Consider the following 14,468-nt stretch of genomic DNA (forward strand, 5'->3'; position numbering starts at 1 on the left):
ATAGAGTCCATCCTGAACTTATGTTGATGCTACTTCTTGCCCCTTTGTCTACTGCACCTCCAATAAAATAGGGTTTATCTAAAAAAGCCTTACTGACAGAATGACTAACTGGTGCCTATTCTTCTCCATTCCTATCCCCTGTCTTCTCACTCCCCTTACCATCTTGCCTTATTCCAAGGAATATTCATTCTTCACCAAGATTCTGGACTGAATGCTTACCTCTTGCCTTTTTAGTATTAATACTCAGATCCCTAGAGCTAACATAAATTTTACCAAACCTTCACCCAGAGTATATACACTCCAATTAGCATGTTTGTGAGTTTGAATAACAGAAACATAAACATAAAACAGAGTGTCCGTAGCTCACATAAACACATGTGGAGAGATGAGGCAGATTTTAGAACTAGGTGATTCATGGACTAAAGCACATCCTTAAGGACTCAGGTCTTTCGTGTCTCTTGCCACTCTGCTATTCTGCTTCTTGTGGTTCTTGCTTATGAGTGAGGAAGAACTGTCCCTAAAGATTACACTCAACTTCTACTCTTAAGTCACTGGCCAGAATTTAGTCATATGCTTATTCCTAAACCAACACCTGGTAAGAAAGATTGGAACTCTCTGTAGACTAAGATTTCTCAACCATGTCACTAATGGCATTTGAGCCCAGATAATTTCTTTTTACAGAGAGCTGCCCTACAAGTGGTATGAGGATTAATAGCATCCCTAAATGCTACCCGCTAAATGCTATGTCCCCAGTGTGAAACACAAAATACCTCTGCCCTTGCCAAATGTCCCAGAAGGACAAAACTGTCCCTGGTTGGGAACTACAGCCTTTGACTAATAAAACTCATTCCAAAAATTAAAGATGAGCTGAATTTCCATTGTGGCACCCAGCTCTTTGAGAAGGAGATGACTACTCTATCCAAAGCAAGATTCTTTTAGAATAAAACAGAAGATAATGCTGACATGTAAATAATCCACAATGTAAGCTATATGTTTAAATTAAGTCTTGCTTTAATAACACTGATGATCAACCTAGGCTGATCTTGATACTGCCTAGTCAGTTTGCTATCCATTGTCTTACTGGCTATCAAAGAGAAAGGTCTATAATGAACAAGAACTAGATGGAAAGAAGGAAGCTTTAATATAGAAGGAAGCCTCGCTCCTTATGAAAAATCTCATTTCTGCCATTGGCCATAACTGCTCCGTGGGACTACAGCCTACAGCTCCTCCTGCCTGAACAAAATAAGCAGTTGTCAGTCATCTACATTAATACATCACTGTTAGCATCTGAGGTCTGTCAATAGCTGCAGGATTTTCAGAACACTGGGGTGAGTTTGGAATATGGATAAACACTGCACCTTTTGAACAAATTGGATCATTTGGCACTTGAACTGAACCTGTCCTTTTGTGTTTCTATCTGACCAAATATTCACTAGCAGGATCTGTCTTCAAGTCACTGTGAATCTTTTCCTGTGCCCCTCATTTAGGTGTGAGGGTGTCCCCCCTCTCCTCAGGAACCCATGAACAATACATAAGATGTCCTCTAAGTTGCTTTACCATAAAGATGACAAATAGACGATACATTCCAAGGGGTCCTGGGTGGCTCAGTCAGTTAAGCATCTGACTCTTGGTTTCAGCTCAGGTCATGATCTCAGGGTCCTGAGATTAAGCCTCATCTTGGGCTCCACACTCAATGCGGAGTCTGTTTGTCCCTCTCCCTCTGCTCCTCCTCCTGTGCTCCCTCTCTCATAAATAAATATCTTTTTTTAAAAAAGAAGATACATGCTAATTATTTTGGTGTTTACTGGAACACAGCTCAGGATAAACCCCACTCACAACCTGTGGAGTACTATTACATGCTGGCATTAATCACTTTCTTTTGTGAGCCTTTCCCAGGTACTGGACTGAATGCCTGAGGCACAGATTTCTGTTTTAATGTTAGCAGATGCAGATATCAAGCTGCTTTTCCTCTGGACTTATTGTCATTTGAATCACACGGTGATGATCCTGTTATTTTAAAACAGGTGATAGTCTCAGATAAAGAATGCTTTTGACATGGTTTAAATTTTTAGCTGAAATGGACACTATTAAAGTAATAAATGGAGTTGCAAATTTGTGCATTCATTCATTCATCCATTCATTCATTACACATGTATTTTGTAGGCACTGTTTAAGTTCCTAAGGGTATATTTATGATAAAAGTATGATCTCTGCCATCAAGAATTCAGGGTCTAATGTGGTAGAAAAGTGTATAAATATATGATTAAAAGGTGTCATAAGAGAAATGAACAAAATGTGGTCAGAGGACAGATGCAGTAAACTACTAAAAGCAATGTGTAATTCAAATTCCTAGCAGGAAACAGGGCACGTTCAAAGAATTAACTGAAAATAACATAAGCAAAGTGACTATTTACAGAGACTTGGACTGCATTTGGAGAAACAGAATACAATGGTGAGGCATCCAGGGACTAGCAACAGTGGAAGCCAAAGGGCCCAAGAAGCAGGAGGAGAATGTCACTGGAACTCACAAACACAGCAAACACAGGAAAGTGATTTCCCACAGCACCTGAGGCCTTGAGTAGTAGAACAAGAGGAAGGCAGCACTATCCAAACTGTAGTCCAGGAGGGGCAGAGATGGGTGAGGAGGGACAGTGTGCAGAATAAATAGCCTGACCTTTTGCATGTCCTACATTGATTTTATGTTGCTACCTCTCATTGGCTATATCCTACTAGAAAAATGAGAGTATCATGATGTTCTCTATAGAAATCAGCCTCTTGGCAGACAGGGAAAGAAAAAAAGGGCAAAAATGATAAATCTGTTGCATGCCAGCAGGATGGGATGCATGAAGAAGATGCCACTTGTTGGGCACAGACAGCTGAAGCCAGGTTGAGAAGGGCTTCAGGCTCTCATTTCACTTCATTTACTAGAGATGAGAAGACACTGGCAGAGTGAAGAAAATTTGGTTTCTTCCTTCAACTTTCCCCTTTTTTACATAACTAATCTCAGCAAAAGACTGTATGTATATACATATTGCATGCGTGCATTTTGCTTTCTCATTTGCATAAAGAAAGATTTTTCAGAAGTTAAGGTGATTTTTAAAAAGGGTTTTTTAGAGAAGACTTGCAATATTATTTCATAGAAGCAACTACTATAACTGCAAAGAAATTTTTAAGAAGAAAAAATGTAACTGACCAAGATAAGCAAGTTTATAGTCATACAAAAATTGCTTTATTGACTTTCAGGTTCCTAGAGAATTCATAAGAGATTAGTAAGTCTAATATCAATGTAGATCCTATTTTTCAGTTCTCGGATCACGTATTAGGTTGATCAGAGACACCCAGATGTTTCAGATCCTTATTAAAATTAAGGTGGCTTAGTGTGCTCTGAAACATGCTATTTTGCCCCACTCCCATTTCATCTGGGCTCCAGACAAGTGAGGTTTTTTAAAAAATGCTTAGAATAATTGGCCAAATACTTACGTATTTCTATCAGTTTTTATAATTAGGTTGGCTTTTTTCCCTCCAAGCTTAGTTGGAAAAATAACAAAGGATGAGCTGTTTGTGTATCATTAATCTGTATCCTCATTAACTAAAGTAAGATCTTTAGTCAACAGGAAGAGATCGGGCTAATGATGGTTTCTGGCTGTTTGATTGTTTATCACTCTTTGTGTCATTTTTCACCCTCTACATCCCTTTGATTGAGCCAATTGTGAATATAAGCAATCAATAAAGCTCCAGGTGCCATGATTTGGCACTTCTCTTGCATATATTATGTGAAATGGGGGAAATGAAACTGTAGTATAGTTAATCAATAAAGAGTTTAAGAAAAAAGAAGCACAACAAAACCTCTGAAATTTTTCAAGCCAACATAATGCAGCTATATTTTGTGGGTACACATCTGTATAGAATTATGCCTGGAACATTATTTTGGTAGAACAAATATGTAATATGAATTCAGAAGAGGTACACTTTAGTCATATACAGATTATATACCCCAATATATATTCCATTAGCATCAATTTCAACTATAAATCATGTACACATGAGCATTTTTAGCAATTGACAAGTTCTGAACAGTTTCTCTCTTATTCTTTTTCACACACTCATGAGGAAAAAATATTAACATTTGTTTTGGTACCTAAGATATCAATCAACCAGTAAGTATTTGCTAGGCATGTTATCCACTAGCCTATATGCAATAGAAAAATAATTTTCCTTCAGGATTCCTCTCCAAATAAAAAAAAAATGGATTAGAGAGGCAATCTGAACCACTAAACCCATGCAAATGTTAGAAAATATACCAAATTATTAAATGTCTTTAAAATTCATTTTTAAATTTTATTTTTAATAAAAATTGTATATATTTAAGTTGTATAACATGGTATATATACTAATAATCCAATAATTATTACTGTCAAGCTAATTAACATATTCATCTCCTCAGTTACCTTTTCTCAGTGAGAACACCTGAAATCTACTCTTAGCCAATTTCGATATCCAATAATTATTCACTTTAGTCATCATGCTATATATTATATCTCTAAACCTATTCATCCTATATAACTACAATTTTCTGTCCTTTGACCAACATCTCCCCATTTTCCCTACCTTCCCACTCCTGATAACCACCATTCTATGCTCTGCCTCCACACGTTCAACTTTCTAGATTCCATATACAGTAATCCCCCCTCCTTATCTGCAGCTTCACTCCAAAGTTTTAGTTACTTCCAATCAACCACAGTTCAGAAGCATATGATTCTCTTTCTGACTTATTGTCAGAAGGTCAATAGTAGCCTAATAGTATGTCACAATGCCTAGGTCATTCATCACTTCAACTCATCTTTTCATCATTTCATCATCTCATATCATCCTAAGAAGAAGAGTACAGTACAATAAGATATTTTGAGAGAGACCCCACATTCACATACTTTTATTATAGTATATGATTAATATTTATCCTACTTTCTTATTAGTTATTATTGTTAATTTCTTACTGTGCCTAATTTACGAATTAAACTTTATCATAAGTATGTATGTAGAGGAAAAAACAGTATATAGTTAAGTGCTATCCATGGTTTTAGGCATCCACTGGGGGTCTTGGAACATATCCCTATGGATAAGGGAACTACTGTAACAGCCAGTTCCCAACTAACAATGGTTCAGCTTAACGTTTTTTTGACTTTACAATGGTGTGAAAGTGATACACATTTAGTAGAAACTATACTGAGTTTTGAATTTTTATCTTTTCCTAGTCTAGGGATATACAGTATAATACTCTCTACTGATACTAGGCATCTACAGTGAGCTGCAGGTCCCAGTCAACCACACAATCATGAGGGTCAACAACCAATATACTTACAACCATACTGTACCCATATGACAATTCTGTTTTTCACTTTCAGCACAGTATTCAGTAAATTACATGAGATATTCAACACTTTATAAAATAGGCTTTGTGTTAGATGATTTAGCCTAACTGTAGGCTAATGTAAATGTCCTGAGCACATTTAAGGAAGGTTCGGCTGAACCATGATGTTTAGTAGGTTAGCTGTATTACACACAGTTTTGACCTACAATATTTTCTACTTATGATGGGTTTATTGGGATGTAAATCCATTGTAAATTGAGGAAAATCCATATAAGTGGGATAATGCAGTGTTGTTTTTTTTCTGTCTGGCTTATTTCACTTAGCATAATATCTTTTTCAGGTTCATCCATATTGCAAATGGTAAATATATACAATGGAATATTATTCAACCTTAAAAAATAAAATGAATTTTCTTAATTTCAGGTATAACACATTATAAAGGTAGTTTTAAATGAGTGCTAATAAATAAATAATAAGACAATGAAAAGAAAAACACCAAGCTTATATAGGGTAAGGTGAACATAAACATCTCAACCTATATGATTAAATTTTGGAACTCAGCAACAGAAAGATGTCAATGGGAATATCAGGGATGCATCCTTGGTTTTGTGACCTGAGCTTTAAAAACTTACCAATTTTGTGATCAGAACACTTTCATTTATAAATCCTTTAGATTCAGAAGTGAGGAAAATATTTTGGTCTCTGAAGTCAACTAAAAGCCTATAATCTGTAACTACGTTATAACACCATCTGGAATACAGAATTTAGAATCAGGGTTGAGTGTTGAAGTGTCTGCTAATCTGGACACTACATCATCACTGGAACTTCTGTGGCTCCTTGTCCCTCTTTACCCTACAGAGTAGAGAGCTCGGTTTGAGAAATGGTGTCACTGATATGGATTTTTTATACCCGGCCCTGTTAAACTTGAAGAGCCCACCTGAGACCTGCTCCTGAGTAGTGACTCTGTCACCATGGCTATGTGAATGACAAGGATAATAGAAAGACACTGAGAAAGCAGATGTTGTTACACTGTCCTTGCTGCGTGACTTGGAAGCAGGGAAGAAAACAACCGAATAGTACTATCTGCTGAGCAGCTGGGGTTGATCTTGATTATGCCCAAGAATCATCTCTTTGCTGCAGTATAACTGTGACAGAACAAGTCCAAACAGCCTGCTTCCCAGTCAGTTCTGCTTTAGAGGGTTCAGTGGGCTGTGGTCCGGAGTTCTGTTTCCTATTTCTTATTGAACACCAAATGTAGACTTGTAAAGTTTACATAAGAACCTTTTAATCATATGCCGTCTCCTTCTTTCCTTGCTTCCTCCCTTCTTCCCTTTTTTTTTTTCTTTCTTTCCTTTATTCTACATTCAAATCATGAATGACTGCTATGGATTAGACACTGTAGAAACACTAGGGATTCAGAGGTTAATAAAATAAACAAAGCCTCTGCCCCCTTGGAGCTAGTGAGAGGAAATAAAGCATGTAACAAACAAATATAATATAGTGATATGCACTAAGGAGAAAAATAAAGGAGATGAGGTAATAGAAAATGTTATTTTAGATTAGGTTGTTGTATGGGCTTCCTAGAGCTGTTATAACAAATTACCACAAATGTGGTGGCTTAAAATTACATAAATGTATTTTTTCCACAGCTCCAGAGGTCAGAAATCTTGAATCAAACTATTGTCAGGGCTGTGCTCCCTACAAAAGCTTTAGGGGAGAATCTTTCCTTGCTTCTTAGTTTCTGGTTACTCCACATGTTCCATGCTGTTTTTGCATAACTCCAGTCTCTGTCTCCATCTTCCTATGGCCTTCTCCTTGTCCTGCTATATTCTCCCCCTTCTATCTCTTATAAGGACGCTTGTCACTGGGCTCACTTGGGTAATCCAGAATGATCTCATCTCCAAATCCTTATCTTAACTACATCTACAAAGACACTTTTTCCAAACAAGTTCCCATTCAAAGTTTCTAGGGATTAACATGCTGACATATCTTTTAGTGGTGCCAACATTCAACCCACGTTAGTCGTCAAGAAAGGCCCATCTGATAAGTTGGTCAAGGAAGGGCTTTCAGAAGAGACGAAGATAAAGTGAAGAAATGAGGCAAAATGAAAATATTATGAAACAGAAAATATATAAATCTCACTGTTCATTCAAGAAGGAATTTATATCTTCACAAATGTTTGAAAACATCTTTGAAATACTCTAAAAGGAGTTCTACACTCTCTTTTCACTCTCACTTTGTAAGCATAAGAGATTACTGTTCAACATTCATCTACAAATACTTTTATGCTAGTTTCTGGAATTTCTCTTGGGTTACCACCACTGTATTAATTCCAATGATATATCAGGGACCTGTCTGAAGTGTTAACAGTTCCAGCTACAGGGGCCAGGAGTAAATGAAAGTACTGGAAGCTTCTTAAATTTTAATCACAGATTCTCACTGTGATATTCAGTTTTATGCACAGTTTACTACCACAATAGGACTTCCCTCAAGCTACCTCCAATTCTATGCTTAAAATTTTCTTTTTGCATAGTAATAACATTATCATTCTTCAAAAAATGCATGTTTTCCTGGTAAATCTATAAATGATGTAAATTTAATGTGGAGATACCAACTGAGAAAAATTTAAAAAAGGTGGAAATGTTCAGGGGGTTAGGAGGGATGAGAACAAGATGAATGAGTAAAAGGACTGATTACTTTCCAAAATAAAATTAACTTTAAAATGTAGCTAAGAACTGACCACAGAAACTAGTGGATTTTAAATTCTGGTGGAAAGTGTCTTGCTAAATACAGGGAGAAACATATATCTTTTTTTTCTATAAAAAGGGATTCTCATTTCTGCTTTCTAACAATAATTTGTCATGCTGGAAGCAGCACAATTTCATTACATGGCAGAAAACAACATGAGGCAGATCTGTTTTGGATTCTTCAAGAAAGTTTTTTTATTCATTGAAATAGTATTTTACCTCTGACCCAGCTGTAAGGCATGATATAAGGAGGTTAGTTAACTGTTGTCCTTCCCTCTTCACAGATTCTGCAAATCAACATCCCATGTACCTATTGCTCCAGGTGGCCCAAATGCAATAAACAGTATTCCCAAAGTGAACAGGAACATAGGTTTTCTCCCCTTAATTATGGTATTTTAGGTACCTGATAACACAAAAGGTTAAAGATAGAAGGCACCTTGTACAATGTGTATTGAAGAAAAACAAGCTTTGTATTCAAAAGTCAGAAGCCTTGACTCTTAAATGTTTCTGAAACTCAATTTCCTCAACTGAAATGTGGCACATAACTATCTTCAGATGTGTACTAATATTTTTTCCTCTTAATAATATAAATATTAAGAATAAAGATAAACATTCTCAATGCATTTTATTTTTTTAAGATTTTATTTATCTGTTTGACAAAGAGAGAGAGAGAGGGAACACAAGCAGGGGGGAGTGGGAGAAGCAGGCTTCCCGAGGAGCATGGAGCCCAATGCGGGGCTTGATCCCAGAACCCTGGGATCATGACCTGAGCCGAAGGCAGACGCTTAATGACTGAGCCACCCAGGCGCCTCATTTTCAATGCATTTTAGTGCTGAGAGCTCATTAAATGTTGAAAGCCTCTCAACCTTTCCATTTCTCCTTCATTATATCTTTCTTTCTCAATGATTCCTGGATACCCCATTCATAACCCATGCTCATTTTTATTTTTTCCAACTAAGTTAATGTCCTTAATATTGATTAGAATCTGTGATTGCTAAAGTCAACTAGGTGAATTGTGGATATAATGGTTAGCATTAAGGATGGAGTACTATAGGTTGTTAATGCAGTTTCATTAGCCAAAAGTATTCTGGAGAAGAAGAGCAAAGGACCAGGCACCTTGGAAGACTGTTATAAAGAATCAAACAAATACACTACAGTATTAATAACTATAGTCAACATGCTATACATTAGATCCCCAGAACTTATTCATCTCAAAACTGGTATCCTTTGACCAATATCTCCCTATTCCTCCCAACCCTCAGACAATGGCAACCACAGTTCTATTCTCCTCCATTTCTACTACTCTACTCTGCATTCCATTTTTTTTTTTAGATTCAACATATAAGTAATACTATACAATATTTGTCTTTCTCTGTCTGACTTATCTCATTTAGCACATGCCCTCAAGTTTCATCCATGTTGCCCCAAATGGCTGGATTTCCTTATTTGTGGATGAATAATATTCCATTATATATATGCACATACAAACATTTATACACATTATATATATATATATATATATATACACACACACACAATTATATGATTACATATACACATAATCACATTTTCTTTATCCACTGACAAACACTCAGGTTGTTTCTATGTCTTGGCTGTCGTAAATAATGCTACAATGAACATGGGAGTGCAGTTATCTCTTTAATATAGTGATTTCATTTCCCATAAACGGGATTGCTAGATCATATGATAGTTCTGTTTTTAATTTTTTGAGAAAGCTCTGCACTGTTTTCCATAATTCTAAATTCCAAAACAATTCCACAAATTGTTACCAGTTTATATTTCCACCTTTTCTCTACATCCTTTGCCAGCACGTGTTACCTCGTATCTTTTTTATAATAACCACTGTAACAGGTGTGAAGTAGTATCTCATTATGGTTTTGACTTGAATTTCCCTGATGATGAGTGATATTGAGCACCTTTTCATGTACCTGTTGGCCATTAGGATGTCTTCTATGGAAAAAAAATATCAAATATATATATATTGCTATTGAGTTGTATGAGTTCCTTATATATTTTGGATATTAAGCCTTTATCAGATACAGGGTTTCCAAATATTTTCTCACATTCTGCTGATAGCCCTTTCATTTTGTTGATTATTTCTTTTGCTGCCCAGAAGCTGTTTAGTTTGATTTAATTCCACTTATTTATTTTTGTTGTTGTTGCCTGTCCTTTTGGTGTCATATTCAAAAAAATCATTGCCAAGATGAATGTCAAGGAAATTTTCCTCTTATTCTAGGAGTTTTATGGGTTTTTTCAATCTTTTATTTCAGTTTTAATCCATTTCAAGTTAATTTTAGTGATCCAATTTCATTATTTTGCCTCTGAATACCTGGCTTTCCCAACATCATTTATTGAAGGGACTATCTTTTCCCCATTTTGTATTCTTGGCATCTTGTCAAATATTATTTGATCGTGTATGTGTGGGGTATTCTTTTAGATTCTTAACTCTGTTCCATTGATTTAGGTGTCTATTTTTATGCTAATACTATACTGCTTTGATTACTATAGGTTTGTAATAGTTTGAAATCAGGAGTGTGTGATGACTCCAGCTTTGCTCTTTCTCAAAAAAGCTTTGGCTCTTCAGAATTTTTTTGTGGTCCCATACAAATTTTAGATAGTTTTTTCTATTTCTGCGAAAAATGCCATTGGAATTTGATAGGGATTGCATTAAGTCTATTAATTGCTCTAAGAAGTATGGGCGCCTGGGTGGCTCAGTTGGTTAAGCGACTGCCTTTGGCTCAGGTCATGATCCTGGAGTCCCGGGATTGAGTCCCGTATCGGGCTCCTTGCTCAGCGAGGAGTCTGCTTCTCTCTCTGACCCTCCCCACCTCATGCTTTCTCTCTCTCTCAAATAAATAAATAAAATCTTAAAAAAAAAAAGAAGTATGGACATTTTAATGATATTAATTCTTCTGATCCAGTAACATGGCATACCTTTCTATTTATTTGTGTTTTCTTTGATTTCTTTCATCAGTGTCTTAAAGCTTTCAATGTATTATATGTTGTATACCTGAAAAATGCTAGGAGAGCAGATCTTAAATGTTTCCACGACATACACAAAAGGTATCTAATTGAGGTGATAGGTATGTTAACTAAGTTTATTGTGGTAATCATTTCATAATATATATATCAAATCATCATGTTGTACACTTAAATTTATGTAATTTTATTTGTCAGTAATACCTCAATAAAGCTGGAAGAGTCAAATACACAATCACTGGCAAATTACTTTAGCCACTGAATTCAAAGGAGCAGATGTAAAATAAAAGCTGTGAGACTATTTTAAAACAAAAATGGGCAAGAAGACAGAAACAAAGAAAATCGCCTGAAACAGTATCATCCTCAAGGCAGCCCTGGGCTGGCACTCTCATCTTGGTGGGAATTCTGGCTGAGGTTCTCAACTTACTTATAAACCAATAAACAAACAAAAAAATTCATTCCAGATAGCTGCTTCTCTTATTTTGGATTTACCCTAAATCAACTGATCTCTCACTTAGTGGCTCTTGGTCAGACATCAAATACTCTTCTATTAAAAGCCCTGATAAAGGGGCGCCTGGGTAGCTCAGTCATTAAGTGTCTGCCTTCAGCTCAGGTCATGATCCCAGGGTCCTGGGATCGAGCCCCGCATTGAGCCCCGCATTGAGCCCCGCATTGAGCCTCGCATCGGGCTCCTTGCTCAGCGGGAAGCCTGCTTCTCCATCTGCCGCTCCCCCTGCTTGTGTTCCCTCTCTTGCTCTATCTCTCTCTGTCAAATAAATAAATAAAATCTTTAAAAAAAATTTTTTTTTAAAGCCCTGATAAACATTTTAAGAAGGAATCTAGGAAGAAAGTGGTAAAGAGCCTACAATTGCCTATAAAAATAATCATAATTTTTGATCAGCAGAAGATTGTCAATAAAGATCGTATTTATTTAGTCCATTGCAAAATCATTTGGACTGAATTAGGCTTAAAATTACAGGCCCTTGTCTTTTCTTTTTCAAGTATTTCTTTAAGAAATAATTTTAAGTATTTATTACTACATTTAATATAAAATATTATTGAACTTCCTACTAAAAAAGGGCTTTATGATACATATCTTATTGTCACCTCAGTTTCTGTGCCTATTTACAAAATGTGGAGATATAGGAAAAGTTTGTGGTGGAAGCCAGATGAGAGTCATCTAAATGGCAGTGACTTTCAGAAATGTTTTATTCTTGACACAGATTACAGAAGATCCATCATGACTGAAATGTAATTAATCATCTTGAAAAGAAGTGTGACTTTAAAAAAAGTAAATGGAAGAAATCTTGACCATGTGAACTGATCTTCACCCCAACTTCACCCAATGTAATCCCAAGAGTTTCAGGGGATGTAAGGCTAGAAGCAAGAACTAAAATCATACTTTTATTTTCAAATATTAGGGACTAAAAAGTAATGGAGCATCAGCAAAACTTTGAAAAGAATTTGTGACCCCAGAATTCCATACCTAGCCAAGTTATCATTTATGTGTGAAGACAGCCAAATGAAATTTTCAGATATTCAAGTCTCTAACATAAATAACTGACCTATCCTCTCTGAAAAACAAGGCACCCTCTGAAGTACTCCAGCTAACTGAGAAACCAATAAAAATAAACAAGAATAGGAAAGTTATGTTATAATAGGCCAAGTCTTGAGGGATGAACATTTAAACATAAAATAGGTGCAGGCTTTAAATGAGAAAATAAAAAGTATTATTTTCCTCAAGTTACATATAAAGAAATTAATAAAGTTCATAGTGTTCTGATTTGCCAAAAATATATATCATTTGAATAAAAATAGAATATAAAAAAGTAGAATTGATGGCGAACACAGTAGAAAAAGAGTAACAGAATTTACTGATATTAGGTACAAACCATAATGAACTTTGAAACCATCTGAGTATATTTAAAGAAAATGTGGTGTGAGTACAAAGAATCATTGATAGGAATACTTGGAAAATATGTGTGATTTAAATGAAAATGCTCACATTCCATAAAAGAACCATCCTGTGGAAATATTATTTCCCCCAATAATCTTTATCTATAATACAAAAATGTTAGAATATACAAAGTAAGAACTAAGGTAAGAGAAAATGATAAAAGCACAAGAAGAAATTTGGTGCTGTTCGTGACGTGGCTGGGAATAAATGCTGTTTTTCTCCGAGAAGTGACTGTAAAACAATGCTGACCTGGGTGCCATCGTAAGTATCTTAACTCCATGGCAACCAACCTGAGGGCAGAACTGAAAAACCTAAAAGGGTGGTGTGGGAGCAGAGGGAGGGCGGATGGGAGTTCTCAAAAAAAATAAATAAATAAAAATAAGGAACAGCCTCTATCCCATAAGCCCAAAAGACAGATAATTATTATTTAAGGCAGTTTGGGTTTTTATGTGAAACGTACTATCAGATACACCACTTTTTCTGAGAAGAGTTATCATTTTTAACATGATCTGCAAGTTTTATAAGATCGGCTTCATGCTAATTCTTCTAGGTCACCTCACCCTACTTGGAAGTTGCCCCTGCCTTCTTTCAGATATTCACAAGTATCTCACCCCTTTCTACTTATTTATTTGAGAAAGGGTGAGAGAACACATGCACGCACGAGCAAGGGGGAGGGGCAGGGAGAGAGAGGGAGAAGCAGATTCCCCACTGAGCAGGGAGCCCAACACAAGGCTCGATCCCTGGACCCTGGGATCATGACCTGAGCAGAAGGCCGACACTTAACCGACTGAGCCACCCGGGCGCCTCTACCGTACAATGTTTGGTCATAGTGTTCCCTCTGCATAAAACCGCGTCTCATCCTGCTGACCTCCTACTACCCCAGCTAGACCTCGTTAGCCAACCCCATTCAAAAATAAATGCCATCACTTTCCAAATAAAGATTTCTTTCACCCCCGGAGGAGACCAGGTATCATCTCTCACTTACATACTCCTTATAACCTTGTACTTAGGATACTTTTATGGGTATCATTACTTTCCTTACCTTTATAGGATTCATTACTTTCAAAATCTCCTTCTCATCAAATTATACATAGGGACCATACATACATTGGATGTAATTTAATCTTTAGAGCCTAGAAGAGTGTTGGTACTTACTAGTTACTCTGTAAATACTTGTTGGATGAATAAAGAACAAATAAAAATGAGGCTACAGAGGATATGTCTAATGTAATCACTAATGTCAAGTAAATAGGTTCAATTTAAACCTTACAGAAAGAAAAAAATGCATTTGTTCCCCCAGTGATCATGTAATATTTTAAAGTTTTATCAAATTAAATCCAAGGAGAAAGCCTCAATAGATTCTGAAAAGCAGGAATGACACAGTCCACATTTCCCC

The sequence above is a fragment of the Mirounga leonina genome, unplaced genomic scaffold, assembly GCF_011800145.1.
Source record: "Mirounga leonina isolate KUSES-001 unplaced genomic scaffold, KU_Mleo_1.0 Mir_125, whole genome shotgun sequence".
Lineage (NCBI taxonomy): Eukaryota > Metazoa > Chordata > Mammalia > Carnivora > Phocidae > Mirounga > Mirounga leonina.